The following is a 6,000-nucleotide window of genomic DNA, read 5'->3' as shown; positions in this document are numbered from 1 at the left end:
GATAACTGACTGTTGTGTACAATAGTATATAAATTTCCATGTACATGTTGCCTTCTTTGTTTTAATTTATTTCCTTGAAACTAAGTATTCTTTCACTTTGTCCTTGTATGTCCAGTGCCTAGCACAGGGCTTGAAATAGAGTCCACTGACTGCCATCTCTTTATAACTAAAAATGATCTCTTCCTGCACACAGTCCAAGGTTGTATTAGCTTTTTTATCTATCATATCACATTGCTGACTCATAGGAGTCTGAAGCCCAATAAAGTCCCCAGCTCTTTTCCAATAGTTGTCAAACTATACCTCCCCAATTTTATATTTATGAAACATGTTTATAAACTCAAATGCAAAACTTTACATTCATCCCTACTGATTTTATTTTTTTGAAATTATACCAGATTTCTAGCCAGTGAAAATATATTTGAATCTTCTCATCTAACATGTTCACTAGCCCTTACAGCTTTTTCAATCTGCAAATTTGATGAGCAAATAATCTATACCTGAATTCAAATCCAGCCTCAAATACTTATCAGTTGTGTGATCTTGAATAAGTCACTTAAGTACTTCAGGTTTCTTAATTGTAAAATGAGGATTTTTATATTTTACATTTTACAATTAAGGATCATAAAAGCATTTATCACCTGGGGTAGACATAAGGATCAAATAAGATAATATTTGTTAAAGTGCTTTGCCCAATGCAAGACATATAATAATGCTATTCCATTTATTTATATAGCTAGCAAAATATATATATATATGTGTGTGTGTATGTGTGTGTGTGTGTGTACATAGTTGATAAATACTATCTATTTATCATCATCATGATTATCTTCAATACCTTCATTCCAAGTCATTGATTAAAATTCTTCTCAGCAAAAATGAAGCACAGATCACCAGGGCATTCCACTAAAGATTTTGAATCTTTAACAATTACTCTTTGAGAATAATCCTGGCATCAAATAAGAAATGGGAGAAAATAACCTCTTTCACTTCTTTGCAGAATTAGGAGGCTCATGAGTATGGAACAGTACATACATTTTTATACCTTTTTGATGTATTAATAGGTTTTCTAGATTTTTTTTCTTATTGATCTTGTTTTCTTTAAAAAAAAAAAAGAAAGAAAAGTATTGATTTTTATATGGAATGGAGAGACTGATTCTGAAGGATTTACTGAAAATAGTTGTCAACAAAAATTTATTTTTAAAAAATATACTCATGGTAAGTAAAGACTTAGGAAGAAAACTTGAGTCTAGCCATCTTACTGGTTTCAAATCACCAAACTGTGATATTATCTAACCTTGGTTTTTCTGTATTTTCTAAAAGAATAGTACAACACTTGTGGCAAATAAAATGCAACAAAAGCAATCTGAGATATATTTTCTCTGAACAAACTAACAGTTTATTAACAGTGGTGCATATAGTTGTTAACAAAAGGGGTCAGACTGTCCTCAGTCTGATTAGTCACAATGATGAGAAGGGAAAAACCTTTATTGAAACACAAGAAAGGAGACCTGGGTGGCTGGGGAACATCACAATTGTCTAGAGCTGGGGAAAATGGATTGGTTTTCAAGGTGTGGATGATCACGTTCCTTTGACAATTAAGGAATGTTAATTGCTTTTTGGCTCTCAACTGACTATAGTAATCTTGGCTAGAAAATTAGAACCATCACCATCTGGACCACATAGTTAGGAGTCCCTTGGGGGAGATCAAACCAAAGTTAATTTCAGAAAGAGAGACAAGGAAGAAAGAATTATCTTTTGGGAAGGGGCTCAGTCTAAATGGCCTTTTGTTTATAGATAGAAAAATCGCTGTCCCAGGTGCTAGTTGAAGGAAAATGACAATTTCAACCACACCTTTAAGACAGACCATATTTTTTAGCTTAACTGAGAATGTTGTTTTGTTGTTTGTACTTCATTCTCAAAGAGGACCAGTGACATCACAAGGATGATATCTTGACTTACAAATGAATTAGATTTAGTGAGACCGAACTACTTGACTGTCTTTAAACTCAAATCATTCTGGCTTTCATTGAATGGCCAATAAATAGCTGAGAAATGAGCTTGAAAAATGGGGAATAGGACCATTTACAGAGTAAATCAATTATTAAATGATATAGAATAATTTTAACTTCCTCACATTTTTATTAAAATCTTTGTTAGAGTCTAACTACGTCCACAATATTGCTCTCAGTAGTTTAATATATATCAGAAAAAGAAATAAGATTAATCTGGCATGACTCTCCTTGATGATCCTATTTCTTTATGTGATGAAAATATATTGTGATGTTAGAGTGGGATTGCCTCTTTATAATATTAAATTGTTCTTACAAAATTAGGCACCATTCCATGTCACTCACCAAAAGCTTTGAGTCTTCATGTTTGCACCACAGATTGTTTTTATCTCCAGAACTATCCAAATACTGCTTGAAAGTTATACTTCTTCACAAACATTTATTATCAATACATTGTAAAACAAAGTTCCTTTCCTACTCCTCTTCAGAATCAAAATGTTCATCTATACCAGCAGCAGGAGCTTACATCATCAGCACTAATTAATTAATTATGAATCTCTTCCTTTACTCCTAACACTATTTCTATTCTTCCCATCACTAACCACTACATTTATTTTAAAGGGACAGCATATCTTAACACTTGTAATAACTTCCTTCTCTAAATCACCTCCTTGATCTATTCTATAAATTTCCCAGGAACTCACTGGTCTATAAGGTGGAGAATTTGTTCTCTTTCCTGCTTCTGAAAATGTGAACATTTTCCCTTCTCCAATCTGGCAAGAGATGAACAATCACATCAACTGGACCAGGCGAATAAAATACATGAACAAATAGAAACTTTCTTCCGAAGTTTTTACTTATCATGCATAGGAGTTCCCTTTCAGTCACTTTTGTGCTATCATTTCCAGGGTACAGGTGATTCTCCTTGGGAGAGAAAATAGAAACAAAACCAGAAGATTTGAGATGTTCTTTCTTCACTCTCTAGTCAGTTATCATCATTCATAAGCAGTTGTCCTTTTTTCTTTTTTGATCTTCCATTCTCCAATGTGATTTTTCTAAAGAATAGGCTGCCATTTTTTCATCTTTATCTTTTCTCTGTAGTCTCATATCATTCTAAGTTTTGATATCCTTACACTCTTTTTACAAAGGGTTGCCCCCACATATTCCTTTTTTATCACTTGTCATGGCTTCCATTTTCTGTATGTATTTTTTAAAAAATCTATGTGTTGACAAATTTTCTTGCATCCATATCAGTGTCTTCAAATGACTCCTATTTTCCCATTTCATTGAAATTGTTTCCCCTTGTACCTACATTTTTTCATTATTGAGGATTTCCTATCCTTTCATCAGTGACTTCTCCTGTAGAATTTCATTCCATGTGATCATAGATCATACCCATCCTTCCTTTGAACCCTTTGAAATCTGCTTTTTTAAAAGTACGATATATATATATATATATATGTACATATATATATCATAATAATAGCAAATATTTATGTAGCACTTACTGTGTGCCTGGCACTGTGCTAGGTGCTTCATAATTATTATTTCATTTGATCCTCACAACATCCCTGGGAAATAGGTGGTGTTATTATTACCTTTAAGATGAGAAAAATGAAGCAAATAAAGGATAAGTTCTTGGTCAGGGCCACACAACTATTAAGTCTGAAGCCAGATTTGGAAACTTAGAATCCTAACCACTGTACCATCTAATTTTCCTCTTTCTTTTCTAAGAGGGACTGGTCAGTTTCCTGTCATCATTTCCACTATAAAAATCAGCTTCTCCTTCTTAATAAAATTCCAAAATAGAATTTCCCTTTCTTACTTCATCTGCCTTTTGAAGCATAGGGCAGTTAGATGATGCAGAGGATTAAGTCAGGAACCTGGAACCAGGAAGACTCATCTTAGTGAATTCAAATTCAGTCTCAAATAATTACTAGCTGTGTGACCCTGGGCAAGTAACTTAACCTTGTCCACTTCAGTTTCCTCATTTGTAAAAAAGCTGAAGAAGAAAATGGCAAACTACTCCACTATCTTTGCCAGAAAAACCCCAAAATGTGATCACAAAAAGTCAAACATGACTAGAAAATGACTGAACAACAGCAAACCTTTTGAAGCATGAAATTATCATTGAGACAAGTCAAAAAGATATCAGCCATTCTTATTTTAGCAGAGAGAATTTCATCAGAAGTCTAGATAATTGACATCCTCCATCACTACTATAACAATCAGTTGTTCCTGGATTTGCTCATGAATTCATCTTCTAATGTACTACCCATACTCTATCCCCATTTATCTCTCTTGTGTATTTGAGGGCATTTTAATATAATATAGAACCATATATTCTTGTCATGAACTTTATCCTTCCATATTAATTGATCAAAGACAGTATCTCAGTAATACCCTGACAGGTTAAATTTGGTTCTGGATTAAAACTAATACTTGACTAAACTTTGGACATTTGTGTACAAACATTTAAACTTTGGGTTTTGCTTAGATTTTATTTTTATTTATTTATTTTATTCATTTATTATTTCTTTATATGTGTTTATTTATTTATTTTGTTTATATTGTTAAAGGCACTTCATGCCTTTTCAGGGGAATCCTTTGATTCTGCTTATTAACTCCTCAGATTATCCTACTGCATTGATCATTATAAATACTGCCCTCTCTCCTCAAGCCACCAGCTCTACTCCCAGCATCCACATTTAGGATAGATAGCCATTTTCTACTTCACTGAGATTGAAGCCATCAAACATGAAATTTCCCAGCATAAGCATCTGGACCAGTCTTCCACTCCTGTGGAGCCCCTACTCTCCCTACTCTCATTCTTGGTAACATGTCTCTTAAAACATAATGGTTTTCCAATTTTTCAGTCACCTTAAGTACCATGACCTAGACCTTCAGTCCACTTCAGACACCATGTATGTTCATACTATTGATGAGTTAACATCCATAATTTTTCTACCTCCATCACCTAGAATTCTGAAAATCTGATCCCTGATCACAACTTCCTAGGCATTTCCATTCCTTATTATAGTTCTCTAGAAGAGTCATTTCCGCCCCCCCCCCATATTTTCCACATGTGGAACTGCATCAGTAGTATTCTGCACATGCTCATTAGGCCTGGACTTTGGCCAATCATTTTATGATTACTATTACTTGAGATAATTTGGTTTAATATGTGAATAGGTGAATGGGGTAAATGATCAATATTATATAACAAAATTTAACAAGTTATCTCAAAAACCTTTTCTATATTTACAGAACAAGATAGAGTGTACTATCCTTTTTATTAAAGCTGTTTATTTTCAAAACATATGCAGAGATAATTTTCAGTATTCATCCTTGCAAAATATTGAGTTCAAATTTTTTTACTTTCCTTTCCCCCACTCTCTCCCATCGATGTCAATTAATCCAATATGTTAAACATGTGCAATTCGTCTATACATATTTCCACAATTATCATGGTGTTCAAGAAAAAATCAGATGAAAAAAGAAGAAAATGAGAAAGAAAATAAAATGCAAGCAAAAAACAATAAAAAGGTGAAAATACTATGTTGTAATCCATACTCAGTGCCCACAATCCTCTCTCTGGGTATAGATGGCTCTCTTCATCACAAAACCATTAGAACTGGCCTGAATCACCTTGCTGTTGAAAAGAGCCACATGCATCAGAATTGATCATCATATAATTTTGTTGTTGCTGATTACAATGATCTCCTGGTCCTGCTCATTTCACTCAGCATCAGTTCATGTAAGTCTCTCCAGGCCTTTCTGAAATCATCCTGTTGGTCGTTTCTTATAGAACAATTGTATTCCATAGCATTCATATACCATAATTTATTCAGCCATTCTCCAATGATGGGCATCCACTCAGTTCCATTCTCTTGCCACTACAAAGAGGGCTGCCACAAAGGTTTTTGAGCATGTGGGTCCCTTTTTCTCCTGCATGATCTCTTTGGGATATAAGCCCAGAAGAAACACTGCT

The sequence above is a fragment of the Sminthopsis crassicaudata genome, chromosome 6 (genome assembly GCF_048593235.1).
Source record: "Sminthopsis crassicaudata isolate SCR6 chromosome 6, ASM4859323v1, whole genome shotgun sequence".
Taxonomy (NCBI): Eukaryota; Metazoa; Chordata; class Mammalia; order Dasyuromorphia; family Dasyuridae; genus Sminthopsis; species Sminthopsis crassicaudata.
The sequence above is the reverse complement of the archived record's forward strand: the minus strand, read 5'-3'. Positions refer to the sequence as shown.